Source organism: Musca autumnalis, unplaced genomic scaffold (genome assembly GCF_047663935.1).
Source record: "Musca autumnalis isolate F117 unplaced genomic scaffold, ASM4766393v1 scaffold_1, whole genome shotgun sequence".
NCBI lineage: Eukaryota > Metazoa > Arthropoda > Insecta > Diptera > Muscidae > Musca > Musca autumnalis.
Genome location: NW_027411644.1, coordinates 262319222 through 262344457, shown reverse-complemented (window position 1 = coordinate 262344457; position 25236 = coordinate 262319222). Strand labels below are relative to the sequence as shown.

General features: G+C 34.8%; 2 protein-coding genes across 4 annotated transcripts in view; both read left to right on the top strand.

Moving 5' to 3' along the window:
• Positions 1-25236, top strand: part of PH4alphaEFB (prolyl 4-hydroxylase subunit alpha-1) — a 147400-nt gene that overhangs the window by 14098 nt on the left and 108066 nt on the right. The window lies entirely within an intron of this gene.
• LOC141391480 (uncharacterized) overlaps positions 1-25236 on the top strand; it is a 28994-nt gene that overhangs the window by 2553 nt on the left and 1205 nt on the right. The gene's annotated exons all lie outside the window — the stretch shown is intronic.

Genomic DNA, 25236 nt, shown 5'->3' with positions numbered 1-25236 from the left:
TGGATATCTTAAATATTTTTAACTATCCTCGAAATTACCTCATAAGGTGGATATCTTAAATATTTTTAACTATCCTCGAAATTACCTTAAAGTGTGGACTTTTTAATATTTTTAACTGTCTTCGAAATTACCTTAAAATGTGGATTTTTTTAAACAATTTTCCACTGTCCACAAAATTACCGTAAAGCGTAGATTTTTTTAAACAATTTTCCACTGTCCCCAAAATTAGCTTAAAGCGTGGATTTTTTAAACAATTTCCCCTGTCCCCAAAATTACCTTAAAACGTGGATTTTTTAAACAATTTTCCCCTGTCCCCAAAATTACCTTAAAGCGTGGATTTTTTAAACAATTTTCCATTGTCCCGAAAATTACCTTTAACTGTGGATTTTTAAACAAATTTGCATTGTCCCCATAATAACCTTTAAGCGTGGATTTTTAAACAAATTTACAATGTTCCCAAAATAACCATCAAGCGTGGATTTTTAAACAAATTTACAATGTCCCCAAAAAAACCTTTAAGCGTGGATTTTTAAACAAATTTGCACTGTCCCCCAAAATAACCTTTAGGCGTGGATTTTTAAAATAAATTGCACTGTCCAAAAAAACAACCTTTAAGCGTGGATTTTTTAAGCATATTTGCACTGTCCCCAAAAAACCCTGTAAGTGTGGATTTTTAAACGAATTTGCACTGTCCCAAAAGACAATCTTTAAACGAGGATTTTTTAAGCAAATTTGCACCGTCCCCAAAAAACCCTTTAAGTGTGGATTTTTAAACAAAATTGCAATGTCCCCCAAAATAACCTTTAGGCGTGGATTTTTAAATGAATTTGCACTGTGCCCCAAAATAACTTTTAGGCGTGGATTTTTTTAAAAAAAATGTACTGTCCCCAAAATAACCTTTAGGCGTGGATTTTTTTAAAAAAAAATACTGTCCCCAAAATAACCTTTAGGAGTGGATTTTTTAAAAAAATTTACTGTCCCCAAAATAACATTTAGGCGTGGATTTTTTTAAAAAAATTTACAGTCCCCAAAATAACCTTTAGGCGTGGATTTTTTAAAAAAAAATGACTGTCCCCAAAATAACCTTCAGGCGTGGATTTTTTTAAAAAAATGTACAGTCCCCAAAATTACCTTTAGGCGTGGATTTTTTAAAGCAATTTACTGTCCCCAAAATAACCTTTAGGCGTTTTTTTTTTAAATTTGCAGTCCCCAAAATAACCTTTAGGCGTGGATTTTTTAAAAAAAATTACTGTCCCCAAAATAACCTTTAGGCGTTTTTTTTTAAATTTGCAGTCCCCAAAATAACCGTTAGGCGTGGATTTTTAAAAAAAAAATACTGTCCCCAAAATAACCTTTAGGCGTTTTTTTTTAAATTTGCAGTCCCCAAAATAACCGTTAGGCGTGGATTTTTTAAAAAAAATTACTGTCCCCAAAATAACCTTTAGGCGTTTTTTTTTAAATTTGCAGTCCCCAAAATAACCGTTAGGCGTGGATTTTTTAAAAAAAATTACTGTCCCCAAAATAACCTTTAAGAGTGTATTTTTGAACAAATTTGTATGTATCCAAAGGTTATTAAGCGGGAATTTTTCAACAAATTTGCACTGTCCCCAAAATAACCTTTAAGCGCCGATAACTTTTAAGACGTGAAGTTTTAAACAAATTTGCACTGTCCCCAAAGTAACCTCTAAGCGTGAATTTTTAAACAAATTTGCACTATCCCCAAAATAACCTTTAAGCGTGGATTTTTACACAAATTTGCACTGTCCCCAAAATTACCTTAAAGCGTGGATTTTTACACAAATTTGCACTGTCCCCAAAATAACCTCTAAGCGTAAATTTTTAAACAAATTTGCACTGTCCCCAAAATTACCTTAAAGCGTGGATTTTTTTAACAATTTTCCACTGTCCCCGAAATAACCATTTACCGTGGATTTTTAAACAAATTTGCACTATCCCAAAAATAACTTTAAAGCGTGGATTTTTGAACAAATGTGCACTGTCCCCAAAATAACCTTTAAGCGTGAATTTTTAAACAAATTTGTACTGTCCCCAAAATAACCCTTGACCGTGGATTTTTAAACAAATTTGCACTGTCCCCAAAATAACCTTTTAGCGTGGATTTTTAAACAAATTTGCCCTGTCTGCACTTCTAAAATATTAAATATTATTTTGAATGGGGAAGATTGCATCACATTATTAAAAAAATCGAGGGGCCTCCATATCATGCAATTTGCTAATTATAGAAGTCTTCAGTCCGAAGCAACCTTGAATTTTAATCCTACCACCTCATCTATCATCAAATTAACTTTTTTTTTTCAAATGCATATTTTATCTTTCCCCGTTGATAAAACGAAAACCAAAAACTCTTATTTTCAAATCAATTGCAATTAAAACAACATCATTATTAACACTAATCAAACAACTAACAACTTTGGCAAGCTTTTGTGTGTTTTTTTGCATCTACCGTAATCGGCGAGGTGTTATTTGGCCACATAGCTCAAAATCATGATATCAACAATCAGCCTGTCAGTTAGTTGTAAAAAACGTGTACATCTTAAAGTGTTTCCCTCATGGCATACTGGCTGTCTGACATACTGACTTTGCCGTTTGTCAGTTTCCATATTTATAATGAAAAAATGCTTAAATTACCACACGATTATGACGATGGTCATTATCACGTTTCTTGACTATAAATAGTTAAGAAGAAACAAAAAAAATCATTACTAAAATTGTTAATAACGAGTAAAAAACTAAAAGTTTTTGTTGTTGCTAATTTCTTAAATAATTCAAATGAAATGAACATCACCTATTGTGAAGATGATACCTACGGATGCAATTGTAAATTACCTTGAAGTTTTTTGTTGTGTATTTTGTAAGTAATGTTATGAACATAAATTAAATAGTGTATACAATAGGTTGTATGGCGTGTGTAGTAGGCCGGGGCGATTTGAAAACCTTAATGACCCCTTCGCCTTTCTGATTCCTGGGATTGAACTGAGCAAAAAAGTCCACTGGACCATATATCTACCTTGAAAATCGAGCCTACCGATTTTGACTTTAAGTTTTTTATTGACGTTTTTTGGATATTTTGGCATATAACAGCCAGCCAAACCATTGAGATTTTCGATTCAACACAAAGACAAAAATTGTAGCCAAGACAGTAATTGAAAACTCTCTAATACATCGCAAAAGCATTGGAACGCTTTTTCAGGCAGTTATGGCCTTAAGGATGTGCAAACTTTTCGGAAAATGTCGATAAATGACATTGTGCTACAAAATTTGACCAGAAAATTATTAAATTTGAAAATGTAAGAAACCCAGATTTTCACTACTTTAAGTGTTATAAAAATATAAAATGGAGTTACCCAATCGAAATAAAGGCAATTTCGTTGTCCATGGATACCAACACGATAGAATTTTGCATCAGAACGATTGAATAATTTTCTGGTCAAATTTTGTAGCACAATTACATTTATCGACATTTTCCGAAAAGTTTGCACATTCTTAAGGCCAAAACTGCATGAAAAAGCGTTCCAATGCTTTTGCGATGTATTAGAGAGTTTTTAATTACTGTCTTGGCTACAATTTTTGTCTTTGTGTTGAATCGAAAATCTCAATGGTTTGGCTGTTATATGCCAAAATATCCAAAAAACGTCAATAAAAAACTTAAAGTCAAAATCGGGAGGCTCGATTTTCACGGTAGATATATGGTCCAGTGGACTTTTTTGCTCAGTTCAATCCCTGGAATCAGAAACGCGAAGGGCTCATTAAGGTTTTTTTCCTTCCACACAAATCGCCCCACCCTAGTGTGTAGTCTAAACTGTTTTTTTAGTATTTGCAAAAGATTTTAAGGACCTTCCGTCACCTTATAAAACATATACAAAAATTTGTCAATCAGTTCATCAACTATTTGATGTTGCCATATATGTACAAAATCTACTCTGAAATGGCAAATTTCGATATGACCTATTCCACATAAAAGCTCTACCACATGTCTACACTGCTGCATACAATGTTTAGTTGATACAAACAACAGGTTTTCCTTAAAAAAGTAGCAACTCAAACATCGTTGAGAGAGATTGTAATCAATATTCAATATTATGAATACAAGCAACCACATTGATCGATTAGCAGCTCTAAAGGAAAAAATACAACCTTAACTTAAACTTTTTTCCGTCTTGATGTACCCTATATAAGGCTTTATTGAAAATACTGAATAAAAAGTTTATCGCCACTTATGGATAGACAATTTCACTTTCACGCTAACAGTTTTGTATCATCCACTCCATCAAAGCAAGGTGACGAAAGTATGTCTCCTTATTAGGAGGCAGTGAGATAGACACTAAACTGCCGTACAGGAAACATATTTAAGAAAACGTTAACATGCCCCATATTTATGAATACTTGGAAAAATATTCATCAGATTCTTAGAAGAAAATTTACTTTTATAACCAAATTGTATTTATGAGTAATAAAGAAAAATATCTTCTGTAGCATTTCTCTTTGTTTCACAAAAGTGCCACAAAGGTTTTGCCAATTTTCCCTTCGCTCTACACTCGCTCCCACCCATTCAGGTTTTAATTTTGTGAATAAAATAAAATATGACAAACCGAAAAGATTTATCGGTAATTTTGTTTTAGCATGGATGGTAACTAAACCATGCTTGAAGCAGTGGTCATCAACACCATAATCATGATTCGCCATCATTATCATCTTCAGCAGTATTTTTTTTTAAATAATTATGTAGACATGTTGGAAGATAGTTGGTTTTTTTCATGTTCTCATCTTACTGTGGTCTTGTCGTTCAATGTTAAGCCGGTGGATACAAACCAATTTTAAGGCACGCCATATCGTTTGACTCATGCGAATTGTCGCGGTTGGTGGATAACATCATCATCATCCACACTAAACTACTACTTGTTGTTTGACTTTTTTCAATTCAATTGTCCCAGGTGAATGAAAGCCAAAAGATGTATGTTGACCATCTCATATGTTGGTTGGCCTTCAAGTTGGGCGTAAAGCAAAACACTTTCATTTCAAGTCAGATGTCAGATAATTTTTCCACGGTACATGTGTATGTTGAATTTTGCTATACAAGTTGTATAAAAAATTCATAGCATTAACGCTAAATCAAAAAAAAAATAATTATGAGCGTTTTAAATTCACGATAAAAACTTTGAAAATGTCACCTTATTTTGATAATGTTAAATGGTGGTTTAGTAGATTTTATTTTGTTAATTGGTTTACCGGCTTAGCTGGTACATAAAATGTTAAATTTTCTCTTAGTTTTTAATTGCACTGGCCGTATGATATCACCGTTTTAGTGTCAACTTTAAAATCAACAAAGTCTAGGAAGACTCCCCGTATATCCTCTATAAAAATGTGTTCTAAAATTATTTTACTTACTTAGCTGGCCCATTACAGAACATTTGTTCCATAGGCCGAACTAAGACAAGATCTCCATTCCTCTCTATTTGTTGCTTCGCACTCTGGAATACCACTTGTTTGCGCCATCTATACCTTGGCCTGCCAATTCTGCGTTCACCGCCAAGCGGTCCGTATTTATACGCATCATCGCTCATTCTTATGATATGGCCTAGCCAACGCAATCGCTGCATCTCGATACGTTTAACAATATTGATGTCGTTGTACAGCAGATACAGTTCGTGGTTCATGCGACGTCGATATTCACCGTCAACGCATATTGGTACGTAGATCTTTCGAAGAATTTTTCTCTCAAACACACCAAGCACTGCCATGTCTGCTTGCGCAAGTACCCAGGTTTCGGAGCCATACATCAGCACGGGTAGTATCAGTGTTTTGTAGAGCGTTATTTTTGTTTGACGAGATGTGGCTTTGTTTTTAAACTGCTTACTTAAACCAAAGTAGCATCTGTTAGCCAATACAATTCTTCTTTTTATTTCACAACTGATGTCGTTTGTTGTGTTTACGGAGGTGCCGAGGTAGACAAAGTCTTTTACTACCTCAATATTATAGGAAGCAACTTCCACAGTCGGTCCGAGCTCAATAGACGCATTGCGCGTCGACACCATCAACTTGGTCTTCTCACCGTTTACCGCCAGACCCACTTTAGCAGATTCTCCTTCGACCTTTATAAAGGTATCAGTTACTTCTTTTACTGATCGGCCCATGATGTCTATATCATCAGCATAAGCAAGTAACATGTGACTATTGGTGTAGATTGTGCCACTTCTTTTGACGCTTGCCTCTCGTATAACCTTTTCCAGCAGGATGTTGAAGAGATCACACGAACGGCTGTCTCCTTGTCTGAAACCTCTTTTGGTACCAAACTCTTCGGAGAGGTTCCTTCCCTTTTTTAACTGAGGACCTCCTGTCAGTCAAAGTCATTTTACAAAGCCGGATGAGCTTTGCGGGGATACCAAATTCAGACATGGCTTGGAATACCTTTGAGCGCAGCGTGTTGTCGAAGGCTGCTTTATAATCGACAAAAAGGTGGTAGGTATCGATCTGCATCTCTTGGGTCTTCTCCAGGATTTGCCATTTGGTCAATGGTGGACTTGCCAGGTCTAAAGCCGAGCCAATTATCTCGTTGACCATAGGCTTTAGTCGTTCGCACAATATCCCTGACACGATCTTGTAGGCAATAGGGAGTAGACTTATGCCCCTATAGTTAGAGCATACAGTCTTATCTCCCTTCTTGTGGACGGGGCACAGGATACTCAGGTTCCAATCGTCGGGTACTCGATCTTCCTGCCAGATGGTGCTAACTAGCTGATGAATACACCTTATCAGCGTGTCGCCTCCGGTTTTGAACAGCTCGGCTGGTAAGCCATCGGCCCCTGCTGCCGTATTATTCTTCAGCCGATTTATTGCTGTCCTTACCTCATCTTGGCTGGGCGGTATACATTCAATACCATCTTCTGGGATTGGGACTGTGGTATCTTCGTCGTCTTCGCTGCTATTGGATACCAACAGATTTGAAAAATGTTCTTTCCATATCCTGAGTACACTATCTGTATCAGTTACCAAATTACCTTCCTGGTCTCTACAGGAGGATGTGCCTGTACCAAAGCCATCAGTTTGATGCTTGACTCTTTGGTAGAATTTTCGGACTTCATTCTGGCTCCTGTACATCACGATTTTTTCACACTCCCGCTTTTCCATCTCTCTCTTTTTCCTGCGGAAAAGACGTTTCTCCTCTCTCCTTTACTCCCTGGTCCGAATCAATGTTTGCGCCTCGGAACGATCGTACATCCAACAATCTCGATGAATGTCTTTCATCTATCACAACATGATCAATTTGATATCTTGTTTTCTGATCTGGAGACAGCCAGGTGCCCTAATGAAATCTGGTACTGCTAACTATGTTTTTTGCAGCTGCAAAGTCTATCAGACTCATACCATTGTCAGATGTTTCACTGTGGAGACTGAATTTCCCGACTGTTGGGCCCAAGATATTCTCCTTTCCAATTTTGGCATTAAAATCGCCTAGAATAATTTTAATGTCATGGACAGGGCAACGGTCATAAGTTTCTTCTAAGCTCTCGTAAAATACATATATCTTTGGTCTGTTCGTCCTTGCCTTCAGTGGGAGCATGAGCGCAAATAAAGCTGATGTTGAAGAATTTTGCTTTTAATCGAATAGCAGCGAGTCTTTCATTCAATGGGGTGAAGCTGGAGACCAGATGTTTTAATCTCCGACCAACTACAAATCCGCAACCAAACTCATACTTTGTGCCATGGCAACTATAATATAGTGCGTCACCTTTAGGTGTCGTTGTGACGCCTTTCCCAATCCATCTTATTTCCTGTATGGCAGTAATATCGGCCCTGTACTTTTCAAGTACGTCTGCCAATGCGAAGACTGCACCTTCTCTATAAAGAGTGCGAACATTACAGGTGCAGATTCGCAGATCATGGTCCTTAAAACGTTTGCGGGGTTCGTCAACTTTAGAGGGGTTTGTTTTTCTTTTCTTTCGTTTTTTCATAGTAGGCTGTTTTTTCTAGGGGAGGGTTACTAACCCGACGTTCAAACCCAAGTTTTTAACGTTTTTATGGGTGAACGCGCGGCACATGTTAGCTCACTACCTTTAACGGGTGTTAAAGGCAGTTCCCCAGGTGACACCACGGGCAGATCAGTGTCCACTTGGGATGAAAGAGGGACCAAGATAAATCCTGGGCTTTGCCACGTTAAAACCGGTCAGGACCGTTGCTTGGTATCTTCCATCCCCTACGTCACCCTTCTAAAATTACCTTAAATAATTCCTTTAATAATACATTATCACTCTCCCTAAAGTGACCATAAAGCGGGGATTTTCAAATTGCTTCTCACTGTCTCACTGTCACGGGTATTTTTAAACAATTTTTCATTGTCCCCAAATTTACATTAAAGTGTGGATTTTTAAACTATTTTTCATTGTCTCTAAATTTACTTTAAAATAGTGGATTTCTGAACTATTTTTCATTGTCCCCAAATTTACCTTAAAGCGTGGATTTTTTAAACTATTTTTCATTGTCGCCGAATTTACCTTAAAGAGATGATTTTTTTAACTATTTTTAGGTGTCCCCAAATTTACCGTAAAGGATGGATTTTTAAACTATTTTTCATTGTCCCCAAATTTATCTTAAAGCGTGGATTTTTAAACTATTTTTCATTGTCCCCAATTTTACCTTAAAGCGTGGATTTTTAAACTATTTTTCATTGTCCCCAAATTTACCTTAAAGCGTGGATTTTTAAACTATTTTTCATTGTCCCCAAATTTACCTTAAAGCGTGGATTTTTAAACTATTTTTCATTGTTCCCAAATTTACCTTAAAGCGTGGATTTTTAAACTATTTTTCATTGTTCCCAAATTTACCTCAATGCGTGGATTTTTAAACTATTTTTCATTGTCCCCAAATTTACCTTAAAGCGTGGATTTTTAAACTATTTTTCATTGTTCCCAAATTTACCTTAAAGCGTGGATTTTTAAACTATTTTTCATTGTTCCCAAATTTACCTCAAAGCGTGGATTTTTAAACTATTTTTCATTGTTCCCAAATTTACCTTAAAGCGTGGATTTTTAAACTATTTTTCATTGTTCCCAAATTTAACTTAAAGCGTGGATTTTTAAACTATTTTTCATTGTCCCCAAATTTAACTTAAAGCGTGGATTTTTAAAATATTTTTCATTGTCCCCAAATTTACCTTAAAGCGTGGATTTTATAACTATTTTTCATTGTCCCCAAATTTACCTTAAAGCGTGGATTTTTAAACTATTTTTCATTGTCCCCCAAATTTACCTTAGAGCGTGGATTTTTAAACTATTTTTCATTGTCCCCAAATTTACCTTAAAGCGTGGATTTTTAAACTATTTTTCATTGTACCCCAAATTTACCTTAGAGCGTGGATTTTTAAACTATTTTTCATTGTCCCCAAATTTACCTTAAAGCGTGGATTTTTAAACTATTTTTCATTGTCCCCAAATTTACCTTAAAGCGTGGATTTTATAACTATTTTTCATTGTCCCCAAATTTACCTTAAAGCGTGGATTTTTAAACTATTTTTCATTGTCCCCAAATTTACCTTAAAGCGTGGATTTTTAAACTATTTTTCATTGTCCCCAAATTTACCTTAAAGCGTGGATTTTTAAACTATTTTTCATTGTAATAATCTTAAGACGTGAATTTTTTAAACCAGATCCAATATAGGCTTATAACACTTATTAACCAAACCGTAATTATAAAATTTTCTCTTATTTCTTAACAATATGATTATGATTTGAGTTAACGAAATTGCCTCTGTTAAGTGGCAAAGTGGAATTTGCAATTTTACTAACTGACTAGCATTTGCCATACCTAACTTGTTTCTTGTTCAAGCAAACCGTTGACATTTAAAGTTCAATACTGAAATACTGAAAAAAACTGTTTAAGAAGAATAAGCTGTGAAATAACCTTTTTTCAAATTCGTGGTGGCAGATGTATTTAAGCGTCTTTATGTCGCTTGGTTGTCTTTTGTTATTGTGACGAATAAAGGTTTTGTCTTGTTGTCATTTTTTTTAGTAATTAATTAATTTTTATTTAGCTGTAGCGTTACTAATGTGTCATTATTGTTTATATGAAGAGCTTATATTAAAACTAATAATATAATAATTATGTGCTATACGACAGAGGAGAAGTAGCTAAAAAATAATGTCATTTTGCATTCATAAATATACTATGCAATTAAATGAAAACAAAAATAATAAATATTCAAATTAAATAAATACTTAATAATTTGTGGAGAGGTTTCATTAAGGTTAATTGTTGGCAGAGAATGATGATTTGACAAATTTATAAAAAATGTATAGTGGAATATTAAGCTTAATGCAGAAACCTGAAGAGAGTATTTCATTCAGTCAAATGATAAATTAATTGCGGAGCTACATACAATTGAATCTTAGTTTCGGCCTTTCAAATGTAACAGCGATAACAGAAAACTATGAATTTATTATGAAAAAATAATTTGTTTTCTGTACAAAGAGAAGTATTAGGAAAATCTTTAAAATATGTTTGGCGAAACTTTAATGAAATATTTTTTAAAAATTCAATTTCACAAAGCTATGCATATATTATTTGTATATCTTGTTACTTATTTTCGAATTTAATCATAACTCCTGCAGCGCTTGTGATTTCATCTCTACATTGTTTTTGGTAGTTACCTTCCTGAATATTGTTGTTTTTTATTCATTCGTTTGACACATATCACTGTTGACATTTAACAACAATAGTCAACAACAAGCTAAAGTTAACCTTTCATTGCCGATATAAATATGAATATTTTTACATTCATTGGTTTACTGATGCACATCAAAAACGGCAGCAGCAGCAACTGGTAGCAAGCCACAAACAAAAAAGTTGCAGACTTTTTTTGTTTTTGTTGCCTTTAGTTTAAGTTAACAATGAAATAAACCATTTGTATTGTGGACATGTGTGTCTTTGAGGAGTCATTTAGGTTGCATGAAATATGTATTTGCAAAAAATGTCATTTCAAAATTTAAGTTTATGACATGCAATATTCGTTCCTTTATTTTTATTTTTTTGTAATAAAATATTTCATAACAATATCGAAGTAACGTTTCTAACAATTCTATTAGTTGCAGGTGTCATGTCGTCCATAAAACAACGGTTTTTAAAAATGTTCACTGTTCCCAAAATAACAGTAAAAATATTTTTTATTTCATAATTTTTCCACAAACGGTAACATTACTTTAGAGTAGGTGATTAGTGTTTCTATGGTCCAAAAATTATTTCAAATCGTGGATTTGTAATATAGTTTTTTATGCATTTTTTACTGTCCTCAACCTTGTTTCAAAGCGTGGATTTTTAAAGAATTTTCTATGTCCCCAAACCTGCATCAGAAGTGGATTTTTGATGAAATTTTTAATGTCGCCGAACTTGCCTTAAAGCTTAGATTTTTAATAAAATTTGTGATGTGCCTAAACATGCCACAAAGCGTGGATTTTTAATGAATTCTTCTAATGAATTCTTTACTCGCATCAAGCTTCCCTTAAAGTGTGCATTTTTAATAGATTTTTTACTGTCAACAAACCTGTCCTAAAGCGTGGATTTTGAATGAATTTTTTACTGCCTTAATGCGCTGATTTTGAATGAATTTTAACTGTCCCCAAATTTACCTTAAAGCGTGGATTTTTAATGAATTTTTTAATGTCCCCAAATTTGCCTTAAAGCGTCGATTTACTCGTATAATGAATTTTTAATGTCCCCAAATTTGCCTTAAATCGTGGATTTTTAATGAATTTTTTACTGTCCCTAAATTTGTCTTAAAGCGTGAATTTTTAATGAATATTTTACTGTCCCCAAATTTGCATTAAAGCGTATATTTTAAAGGAATTTTTACTGTCCCCAAATTTACCTTAAAGTGTGGATTTTTAATGAATATTTTACTGTCCCCAAATTTGCCTTAAAGCGTGGATTTTGAAGGATTTTTTACTGTCCCCAAGTTTGCATTAAAGCGCGGATTTTTTATGAATTTTTTACTGTCCCCAAATTTGCCTTACAGCGTGAATTTTTAATGCATTTTTTACTGTCCCCAAATTTGCATTAAAGCGTGGATTTTAAAGGAATTTTTACTGTCCCCAAATTTACCTTAAAGCGTAGATTTGAATGATTTTTTACTGTCCCCAAATTTACCGTAAAGTGTGGATTTTTAATGAATATTTTACTGTCCCCAAATTTGCCTTTAAGCGTGAATTTTTAAAGGATTTTTTACTCTCCCCAAATTTGCATTAAAGCGTGGATTTTAAAGGAATTTTTACTGTCCCCAAATTAAAGCGTGGATTTTTAATGAATATTTTACTGTTCCCAAATTTGCCTTAAAGCGTGGATTTTAAAGGATTTTTACTGTCCCCAAATTTGCCTTTAAGCGTGGATTTTAAAGGATTTTTTTACTGTCCCCAATTTTGCCTTAAATCGTGGATTTTGAAGGATTTTTTTACTGTCCCCAAATTTGCCTTAAAGCGTGGATTTTAAAGGATTTTTTTACTGTCCCAAACCTGCCTTAAACGTGGAGTACAGTGGAAACTTGTTTAAAAATCCTCGCTTTAGGGTAAGAAATGTTGGAGAAAACTACATGCCTGGATCAATTTCTTCATTCCCCAGACAATTCATCTCGCAAAAGAAAAAAAACATCTGATACCATTCCACAAAATTTGAACAAAGAAGTAAATCGTTTGCCTCTTCCTACTATCAACATCCTAAATACTGAAGATTCTTCATTAAATAATACTGCAAATACTGTGCCGACAATTGATAATAACAAAATAACAATAGATGACACTCCGTCTTGTTCGAATGCATTCTATTCTCCGATGAACACACCAAAATCTCCAACTCCAAGGTCTCCGAAATTCCAAGGTCGTGAATTGAAAGTTGTTGTCCCTAAAAAGACTATATTTGCTGGTCGTTTCTCCTTAGATACAACTGAAGAAGACGTTTCATGTTATATAAGAGACAAAATGAATAAAAATCTCTATATTAAAGTATATAAATATACATATGCCACAAGACGTAATAAAGTTTCCTTTAGAATAACCGTTGATGAAGATGACTTTGAAGCCATTGTAAATCCGTCTTTTTGGCCTAAAAAAGCCTTAATTCATGAATTTATTTTTAAAGAAATCCCAAAATCAGATATTGCTTATTTACCTAAATCTCAATCAAAAAACTAAATATTATACCTTCTGTCAATGATATTAGTATAGCATATCAAAATGTTAGAGGACTCAACACGAAATTATCATCCCTTTTTATCGAAAGTTTTGAATTTAATTTTGATATAATTGCATTTACTGAGACTTGGCTTCACAACAGTGTACTCGATACCGAAATTCTTTGTCATAAATTTCAGATCTTTAGACATGACCGCGTTGATACTATTAAAAGCAGAGGCGGTGCAGTCCTTATCGCAGTTTCTTCCCAGTTTTCATCTGAACAAATTCCTTTGCCTTTAGCGTGTGATATAGAAATTGTTGCTGTTAAAGTGAGTTTAAAAAACGTATCAATTTATATAACTTGTTCGTATGTACCTCCATGTTCTGATAGTGAAATATATATGAAACACATCTCATCTATCCTTTATACTTTTCAATCAGCAAAAACCAACGACATTTTAATATCACTTGGCGATTTCAATTTACCCAATATTATATGGTCTCAGACTAGTGACAATATTGATATTTTACCTATTCAAATTAATGAACGTACCAACCAATTCCTTAGTCCTTTGTTTAGCTTTGGTCTCTCGCAAATTAATAATGTTTATAACTGTTTAGATAAACTCCTTGACTTGGTGTTTGCCAGTCATCCGCGTGATATGCTACTACATAGATGTGATCCTCTAGTCACACCTGAGGATAAATACCATCCTATTTTAATAATAGAAGTCACCTCAGCTCTTTTTGTAAATAAATCTGCCAAAAAATGTTTAGATTTACCTAAATATAGTTTTACCAGAACTAATTATCCCCAATTAAATTCTTTGTTAAATGCCACAGATTGGTCATTTTTTCAATCGGTATCCTCCCTTGATGAGATGATCAACATATTTTACAAAACTTTAAATAATTTGATGTCTAAATCTGTTCCGAAAACATCAATCATTGGTAAATCTGGCCCACCATGGAACTCTCCTACATTATCGAAAGTAAAAAATAAGAAAAATAAACTATACAAAATGTTTAAAAAAACTGGCAATCCTATCGATTTCACTAACTATTCGGTTATGAGATCGAAATATACTTTACTAAACAAACAACTCTATGGAAAATATATAACAAAAATAAAAAACGATTTAATACACAATCCTAATTCCTTTTATCTATATATATAAAGTAGAAAAATGTTTGTACGTTTGTTTGTATGTTTGTTTGTTTGTTTGAAGTTTATGGACTCAAAAACCGCTGAACCGATATTCCTGAAAATTTCAGAGTATATCACTACATGGCCTGAAAGTAACATAGGCTATAAAAATTTTTGAAATTCCTCGTTGATCCGGAGATATAGCATCAGAATCGGAGGTACCTCCAAAAATTTAGATTTTGTATGCAAATATTTATAGAATGGTAACAGATAATGTCTCCAAATTTTGGATGTGTGAAGGATTTTGGTTTAGAAATAAATTTGCCAAATTATATTGAAATCGGCTCAGATTTGGATATAGCTCCCATATATAATTTCGGCCGATTTCATGTATTTTATGCATTAAACACGCTATGTATATCCAATTTCAATGAAATTTGGAATGTGTGACGGAATTGAGCCTAGAAATAAATTTGCCAATTTATATTGAAATCGGTTCAGATTTGGATATAGCTCCCATATATATTTTCGTCCGATTTCACGTATTTGATGGACCAAACACGATACCGGGTAATCGATTTTAATGAAAATTCGAATGTGTGACGAAAATTGGCCTACAAATAAATGTATCAAAATATATTCTACCTTATTCGGGGTAGCGAAGCGCACCGGGTTCAGCTAGTGGATTTATAAATAGTAAGCGTCGTTCTAACGTTATCCCCAAAACACTTAAATTCAAATCAATGGTTGCAACTGATGATGAAGGAATGTCTAATATATTTGCATCTTTCTTCCAAACGACATATAGTGATAAGTCACACGTTGACTCCTTTCATTATCCCTACTGTATTCCTGAATATCCCCCTATACAATTACCAACAGTTGACGTGTCTGCAGTTTTAAGTAATTTAAAAAACTTAAAATACTCTACTACTCCTGGCCCTGACGGAATACCTTCATGTATTTTAAAAAATTGTGCAGAAAATCTTGCTCTGCCTCTTTCTATCATGTTCAATAAATCTATAAATACTGGTTACTTTCCTTCAATTTGGAAACAGTCTTTCATTATTCCGTTATTTAAGTCGGGGAGTAGAACGGATGCATCCAATTACAGAGGAATAGCTAAGTTAAATGCAATTCCAAAACTATTTGAAAAAATGATAACCGACGTTTTATCATTTCGAGTTTCATCGATTTTATCCAATTTCCAACATGGCTTCCGGAAAAATAGATCCACTATCACAAATCTTTTAGAATTAACAACGATTGTAAATGATGGATTCAGAAATCGGTTTCAGACGGACTGTATTTACACTGATTTTAGTAAAGCGTTCGATAAGGTGAATCATAAACTACTATTGTTGAAGCTATATCTTATGGGCTTCTCCACATCGTCTTTAAATTGGATAGGATCATACTTATCAAACAGAATTCAAGCTGTGACATTGGGTAGTGCCATTTCTAACAAAATTTATGTGAAATCTGGAGTTCCCCAAGGCAGCCACCTTGGCCCAGTCTTATTTACATTGTTTATCAATGACTTGCCAAATGTAGTGAGAAACTGTAAAGTGTTAATGTACGCGGATGACGTTAAAATTTTCCACTCTTTTAATCATGAATTAGGCCAGTTAGTACTTCAATCTGATTTAGACAAAAAATCCACGCTTTTGGGTAATTTTGAGGACAGTGGAAACTTGTTTAAAAATCCACGCTTTTGGGTAATTTTGAGGACAGTGGAAACTTGTTTAAAAATCCACGCTTTTGGGTAATTTTGAGGACAGTGGAAACTTGTTTAAAAATCCACGCTTTTGGGTAATTTTGAGGACAGTGGAAACTTGTTTAAAAATCCACGCTTTTGGGTAATTTTGAGGACAGTGGAAACTTGTTTAAAAATCCACGCTTTTGGGTAATTTTGAGGACAGTGGAAACTTGTTTAAAAATCCACGCTTTTGGGTAATTTTGAGGACAGTGGAAACTTGTTTAAAAATCGACGCTTTTGGGTAATTTTGAGGACAGTGGAAACTTGTTTAAAAATCCACGCTTTTGGGTAATTTTGAGGACAGTGGAAACTTGTTTAAAAATCCACGGTTTAGGGTAATTTTGAGGACAGTGGAAACTTGTTTAAAAATCCACGCTTTAGTGTTATTTTGAGGACAGTGAAAAATGTTTTAAAACTCCACGCTTTAGGCTAAGTTTGAGGACAGTGGAAACTTGTTTAAAAATCCACGCGTTAGTGTAATTTTGAGAACAGTGGAAACTTGTTAAAAAATCCACGCTTTAGGGTAATTTTAGGGCAGCGGAAACTTGTTTAAAAATACACGCTTTAGAGTAATTTTGAGGTCAGTAAAAAATTGTTTAAAAATCCACGCTTTAGAGTAATTTTGAAGACAGTGGAAAATGGTTTTAAAATCCTGGTTTAAAAAAAATTTGGGGGACAGTGGAAAATTGTTTAAAAAATGTACGCTTTAAGGTTATTTTGGGGACAGTGGAAAATCCATTATTTAGTGTAATTTTAGGGACAGTGGGAAATTGTTTAAAAATCCACAATTTAGGGAACAGTGGAATATTGTTAAAAATGCACACATTAGGGAATTTTTGGGTACAATGTAGATTTTTTTTTAAATTCACGCTTTAGAGTAATTTTTGGACAGTGGAAAATTCCTTTTTATTGTTCTGTTACAATAATTTTACATTAAATAATTGCAGGTGGAAACAGTTGCAAATTCTGTATGTAATTTTATAATTTTTTTTTAAAGCTATGTCTTTAATAATTGGTTGTTGTATTAGTTATGCATTTTGTTGTTCATGTAATTTTAATTAAACTCTATATAAATAGACATAAGTGCAATATAGCATGTTTATTTATATAATTTTACAATGTGAATTGCTTGGATGAGTCTCTTCGTCATTAATATGAACATAGGAGAAGGAAGAATACACACATGCAATACTCAATTTAATGTTATTTTCCTCAAATTTAAAAGGCGTACAACATTTGGAATGGTACGAAATGGTATTGACAAAGTTTTCCTTTGACAACAATCTTACTTTTGATTCCGTTTAAATGTTACATGTCACACTGCATTATATTTCCTGCATTTCCTCCCTCCAAGCGTACTTGGCATGTCACTTGTAATATAAAATAAACATAAAGAAGCGTAAAAGCGTTTCCTTAAAAATAGTCTTATTTTCTCAAAATGTAAATTTGGGCGGATTTTCCTCTTTGAAAAAGTTTTCATTGCAATTGAGATTTAACTATTTATCGATTCTTAAAGTTTTTTGCACACCAAAACCATTTCAATTTCGTATCACTCCACCACGAAACATGGAATTTTCATGCCCATCAAATGTTTATGCGCCCTATTCACAGAGTTAATTGTTACTTCATCAACAACTCTATAGCAAAAGACTCATTCACGATGACATTTACAAACGAAAAAACGACTGATGGTATTACAGCACTGTTGTCTTAGCTTGAATATTGAAGAGGCGGCGTGATTAACACCTAACCTACTCATTATAACAAAAAAAGTCGTTAACTGAAAATCCATTACCTCCTAAACTATAAACTCAACAACTATCGTTTCAATAAATATAATCAAATATAAATACTTTTTTAAAAGTAATCCATCTTGATGTGTTACATGGCAAATAGCCAAAAACGTGTAAGCGAAAATTACAATAAATATTTTAATGTGTTTTTTCGCTAGTTTTCGTGTATTTGTAACTTAACTTCATTTACAATTAGCCAAACCATCAAGAGTTAACAACAAATTAAAAATAATTATCTGTTGAAAATGATTTGGTAAGAGGAACTTTTGCTTTAACCTTGAAAAATTGCAAATTTGGTTGGGGAAATACATGGCCAATTATATTCATAGGAATTTTTTACATGTGTTTTAGTTTCCAACAAGATAATTCAATCACAAATTCCGGAGAATGATGTGCAGAATATTCCCGCAAATTACATTTGAAAAACAAATAATTCTGAACAAGAGACAACAAAATGGATATGGGGAAGCAAGTAATGACTAGACACCGGAATCCTATGCAAATGCATATATGGATAGGATGGTCCTAGAGAAAATCTAATTAGACAGAAACTCGTTTTATCACATATGCAAAAATATATACAAGGATTTGAGGTCTAAATATCCCACTGAAATGGCTGAAATTTGGTATTAAATTTTCGTTAGGTGTATGAAACTTTTCACCTGAAAATTGTCCTCATGGGTCCACGTCTTCATATAGCCCCCATAGAACGGTACCTCACGATTTCCGATATTTTGAAGGTTGTGGCCTCAACATCACACTTAAATGGCTGACATTTTGTGTAAAGTCTTCGTTGGGAGTAAAAAACCTTCCGCCTGAAATTTGTCATTATAGGTCCACGTCTTCATATAGCCCCCATAGAACGGTACCTCTCGATTTTCGGTATTTTGAAAGTTGTAGCCTCAATATCCCACCGAAATGGCTGAAATTTGGTATTTAGTCTACGTTGGGGGTATAAAACCTTCCACCTGAAATTTCTCGGTATAGGTTCACGTCTTCATATAGCCCCCATAGAACCGTACCTTCGGATTTCTGGTATTTTGAAGGTTGTGGCCTTAAGATCCCTCCGAAATGGCTGAAATTTGGAATTAAGTCTTCCTTGGGTAATGACAAACAATTTTCCAATCTCCTCAAAATTATAAGGCGTGAATTTTTAAAATAATTTTCGACTGTCCTTAAAATGACCATAAAGCGTGGACTTTTCCACTGTCCCCAAATTATCATAAAGCGTAGATTTTTTAAACAACTTTTATTACCACCAAAAATAACCTTGAAGAGTGGATTTTTAAACAATTTTCCACTATCAAAAAAATTACCTAGAAGCGGGGATTTTTAAAACAATTTTCCACGGTCCTCAAAATTACTATAAAGCGTGAATTTATTTTAAAAAATGTTCCACTGTCCTCAAAATTAACATACTTACTTAGCTGGCCGCTGGTCCATTACAGAACATTTGTTCCATAGACCGAACTAAGAAAAGATCTGCAATTCTCTCTGTTTAGTGGAATACCGCGCCTTGTCATCTCTTCATCCACTTGTTTGCGCCATCTATTCTTTGGCCTGCCAATTCTGCGTGCACCGCCATGTGGCTCGAATTTATACGCCTTTTTAGTGTGTTCATAATCGCTCATTCTTATGATATGGCCTAGTCAACGCAATCGCTGCATCTCGATACGTTTAAATATATTGATGTCGTTGTATAGCAGATACAGCTCGTGGTTCATACGATGTCGATATTCACCGTCATCGCAGATTGGTCCGTAGATCTTTCGAAGAATTTTTCTCTCAAACACACCAAGCACTGCCTTATCTGCTTGCGCAAGTACCCAGGCTTCGGAACCATACATCAGCACGGGTACTATCAGTGTTTTGTAAAGCCTTATTTTTGTTTGACGAGTTGTGGCTTTGTTTTTGAAGTGTTTACTTAAGCCAAAATATCATCTGTTGGCCAATACAATTCTTCTTTTTATTTCACAACTGATGTCGTTTGTTGTGTTTACGGCATGCCGAGGTATACGAAGTCTTTTACTACCTGAAAATTATAGGAACCAACTTCAACAGTTGGTCCGATCTCAATGGACGCATTGCGCGTCGACACCATCAACTTGGTCTTCTTGCCGTTTACCGCCAGACCCACTTTATCAGATTCTCCTTCGACCTTCATAAAGGTATCGGTTACTTCTTTTACTGATCGTCCCATGATATCTATATCATCAGCATAAGCAAGTAACATGTGACTATTGGTGTAGATTGTGCCACTTCTTTTGACGTTTGCCTCTCGTATAACCTTTTCTAGCAGGATGTTGAAAAGATCACACGAAAGGCTGTCTCCTTGCCTGAAACCTCTTTTGGTACAAAACTCTTCGGAGACGTTCATTCCTATTTTAACTGAAGATCTGGTGTCAGTTAGGGTCATTTTACAAAGCCGAATGAACTTTGCGGGGATACCAAATTCAGAAATGGCTTGGAATACCTTTGAACGTAGCTGGCTGTTGAAGGCTGCTTTATAATCGACAAAAAGTTGGTAGGTGTCGATCTGCATCTCTTGGGGTTTCTCCAGGATTTACCGCAGGGTAAATATCTGGTCAATGGTGGCCTTGCAAGGTCTAAAGCCGCATTGGTATGGTCCAATTATTTCGTTGACCATGGGCTTTAGTCGTTCGCACAATATCCATGACACTATCTTGTAGGCGATAGGTAGAAGACTTATGCCCTTATAGTTGGAGCATAAAGTCTTATCTCCTTTCTCATGGACGGGACACAGGATGCTCAGGTTCCAATCGTCGGGTACGCGTTCTTCCTGCCAGATGGAGCTAACCAGCTGATGCATACACCTTATCAGCGTGTCGCCTCCGGTTTTAATCAGCTCGGCTGGTTTGCCATCAGCTCCTGCTGCCTTATTATTCTTCAGCCGGTTTATTGCTGTCTTTACCTCATCTTGGCCCGGTGGTATACATTCAATACCATCTTCTGGGATTGGATCTGTGGTATCTTCGTCGACTTCGCTACTATTGGATACCAACAGTTTGGAAAAAATGCTCTTTCCATATCCTTAGCACACTATTTGTATCAGTTACCGGATTACCTTGCTGGTCTCTACAGGAGGATGTCCCAGTTCCAAAGCCATCAGTTTGATGTTTCACTCTTTGGTAGAATTTTCGGACTTCATTCTGTCTCCTGTATTTCTCGATTTGTTCACACTCCCGCATTTCCGCATGTCTTCCATCTATCACAACATGATCAATTTGATTACTTGTTATTTGATCTGGAGACAGCCAGGTGCCCTTATGAATATCGAGATCGTTAAATCTGGTACTGCTAACTACCATGTTTCTTACAGCTGCAAAGTCTATCAGCCTCATATCATTGTCAGATGTTTCACGGTGGAGACTGAATTTCCCGACTGTTGGGCCAAAAATATTCTCCTTTCAAATTTTGACATTAAAATCGCCTAGTATAATTTTAATGTCATGGGCAGGGCAACGGTAATAAGTTTCTTCTAAGCGCTCGTAAAATATATCTGTGTTCTGTTCATCCTTGTCTTCAGTGGGAGCATGAGCGCAAATAAAGCTGATGTTGAAGAATTTTGCTTTTAATCGAATTGCAGCGAGTCTTTCATTCACTGGGGTGAAGCTGGAGACCAGATGTAACCTCCGACCAACTACAACTCCACATGCTTTGTGTCATGGCAGCTATAATACAGTGCGTCACCTTTAGGTGTTGTGTGACGCCTTTCCCGTTCCATCGTATTTCCTGTATGGCAGTAATGTCGGCCTTGTACTTTTCAAGAACATCTGCCAATGCGTAAACTGCACCTTCTCTATAAAGAGTGCGAACATTCCAGGTGCAGATACGCAGATCATGGTCCTTAAAACGTTTGCGGGGTTCGTCAACTTTAGAGGGGTTTGCTTCTCTTTTCTTTCGTTTTTTCATAGTAGACTGCTTTTTTTAGGGGATGGTTACTAACTCAACGCCCAAACCCAAGTTTTTAACGTTCTTATGGGTGTACGCGCGGCACATGTTAGCTCACTTCCTTTAATTGGTGTTAAAGGCAACTCCCCAGGTGACACCACGGGGAGGTCAGTGTCCACTTGAGATGAAAGAGGGACCAAGATAAATCCTTGGCTTTGCTATGTTAAAGCCTGTCAGGACCGTTCCTTGGTATCTTCCATCCCCTACGTCACCCAAAATTACCATAAATCGTGGGTTTTTAAACAATTTTCCACTGTCGTCAAAATTACCATAAAGCGTGGATATTTTAAACAATTTTCCACTATCCTCAAAATTACCATAAAGCATGGATATTTTAAACAATTTTCCACTGTCCTCAAAATTACCTCGAAACGTGGATTTTTAAACATTATTCCACTGTCCTCAAAATTACCGTGAAGCGTGAATTTTGTAAACAATTTTCCAAAATTACCTTGAAGCGTGGATTTTTAAACAATTTTCCACTGTCCTTAAAATTACCATAAAGCGTGGATTTTTTAAACAATTTTCCACTGTTCTCAAAATTACCTTGAAACGTTGAATTTTTAATTTTTTTCCACTGTCCTCAAAATTACCTTGAAGCGTGGATTTTTAAACCTTTTTACCTTGAAACGGGAATTTTTAAACCTTTTTCCACGGTCCTCAAAGTTACCTTGGAGCGTGGATTTTTAAACCTTTTTCCACTGTCCTCAAAATTACCTTGAAGCTTGGATTTTTAAACCTTTTTCCACTGTCCTCAAAATTACCTTGAAACGTGGATTTTAAACGGTAATTTTGAGGACAGTGGAATAATGTTTAAAAGTCCACGTTTCGAGGTAATTTTGAGGACAGTGGAAATTGTTTAAAGAAATCCACGCTATAAGGTATTTTTGAGTACTTTGGAAAATTGTTTAAAAATCCTCGGTTAAAGGTAATTTGGGGGACAGTGCAAACGCTTTACGGTAATTTTGAAAAAAAAAATATTTTTTTTTTAAATTCAAAAAAAAAAAAAATGTTTTTAAATTCGGTTTTTATGGTTTTGGCCTTTAGTTTAAGGTCAGGTTTTGGCGTCAATGGAAATTTGTTTAAAAATCAAAGTATTTTTGGAAGCAATGGATGATTTTTTAAGAAAATGTCAAGAAAGAATAATTGGAAGAAAAATAAAAATGTGGGATAATAATGAAGATGTTTAAAGAGTGTAAAGTAGCGAACTGACCTATTGTTTGCCACCGGGTTTTGATTTGCTTTGATTTTACTAAAACCAATTCAGTTATACATGCGGCGACATATGTTTTCCATCTTTTTTTTTTGTGCTTGGTTATATATTGAACCCATGTATATTATGTTCTAAATCAATGCGTGGCTTTTGTATACAAAGCATAGATTTTTAAACAAACTTTTATTGGCCCTGAGAACTGGCCTTTTTGCCAAAAATCAAGTGCAATTTTTAAAAATATAATGTTTCAAGTCAGACCATGTATACCGTTATTTTCATTATTGTTGCACTTTGTGGTTATTTGGCAAGTTTTTAAGAGTTATTGAAGTGGCTTCTTTTTTGGGCTTTAAAATACATATTTCATTATATTTTTATTTGTAGTCTGTATTCCCATTCATGTTTTATTGCATTCACTCAAATGAAATAAAATTCAACTCCATGAATTGTGAATACTCGTTCATTACGCTTAGTCAGCATAATTAATATTTTAGTTCTGTTACTTCAGTTTTTGTGTGAAGTTTTCGATTACATCTGGCCGTAACCAACTACTGCGGTTTGTGCTGATTGCCTTTTGTCCAGACTGGAGTGTTTGTTAAGTGTTTTGTTTGTTTTTTTTGTATAGCTAGCTCATCATTCATAATAATGGCCATAACGCCATCATCACCATAGCCACCGCAACTTTTACTGCCATATGCGGATATATTGTCTAACGTAACTTAAACCGAAAATTAAATAAAAAATTAAATAATAAAAATCTAGCACAAAAACCACAATAGCACTAAAATGCAATACCTACATAGCGTAATGAAGGTGCTAAACAATGACGTTTGACGTTTATGCTGCTACACACACTTCATTTTCACAGAGTGTTATTTGAACGTTTATTTATGTTTTAGAAGCTGCACGAACTGTTAGTTTATTATTATTTTTGAAGTGTAATTATAATTTGTAACATGCAATGTAACACACTTTTTTGGCGGCGGAATTTGTAATAGCTGTAGACTGTGTGGCTACTGCTAGTCACTTGCCTGCCTGCCACCAACCTCCTTTTTTAGTCTCTGGTCTATTGTTTTGGCAATAATGTGCTGTGCAGCGAGCGCACTGTTGCTATATCATCAGCTGACTTGCCACACAATCAATTTAAATGTGCAATTCACTAAACGCCGATCATAATGCCATGCAACAGCAGGCAGCAGATATTTTGACCTGTGCTACCACCTCATCTTCACGCTCATAGCTCCATCATCTATGAGTGCTGATCATTTAACATTATTTATGCAATAAATTTACTTAGTGTTGCAGTTTTAGTTTTAGTTTGTGTGTGTGTGTGGTTTTTTACATAGCTACGACATATGCGATGACACTGGACTACAGTCCTTGGATAAACCAGTAAGGAAATGATCGAAATATTCCAATAACACTTCTCGGGACATAAATAACTTAAGATAACTTTATGGAAGCCAGAATTAAAACCATAAATTGGTATTTTGAAGATTTTAGACACAATATCCAAATTTTACATTTCGTATTCACTGGGGCTATAAAGGTAAGGAGATCCTTGCGAAAATCCTGGCAAAAATATCATCGTGGCCAAAATAGAAGGAGTTGGCGTAGGTGGATCAATTTTGGTACAAGTATTTATTGTAGGCCGACAATGTCGAGGGCAAAAAAATGGGAAGGTCGGTCCACGTTTTGGTACAGCCCCCATATAACGATACTTTCGAATTTTCGATATTTTTAATATTTTAGCTAAATTTATCAACCAAATAGGCTGAATTTTAAGGTGCAGCGTTTTCAGATGACACAAAAACTTTCCCAATAAAAATTTTGGGCAAAGGTCCATGTTTTGATATAGCCCCCCATAGAACGGCACCGCCCGATTTTCGGTATTTTGAAGATTTTAGCCACATTATCCAACCGAAGTAACTGATATTTGGTATTTAGTCATCGCCATGGCTGGGAAATATACCTGCAGAGATTTATTTTTTTATTTTTTTTTTTAAATATTTATTACAATTAAAAATTATAATAAAAATTATAATAAAAAAAGCACTAGCAACTAGGGCTATCGGCCTACCTGCAGAGAATTCTTGGTATTAATCCACGTTTTGATATAGCCTCCTTGGAACGGTGTAACTAGGGATACGTATGACGAAGCAAAAGTCGACTTTTCGATCTTT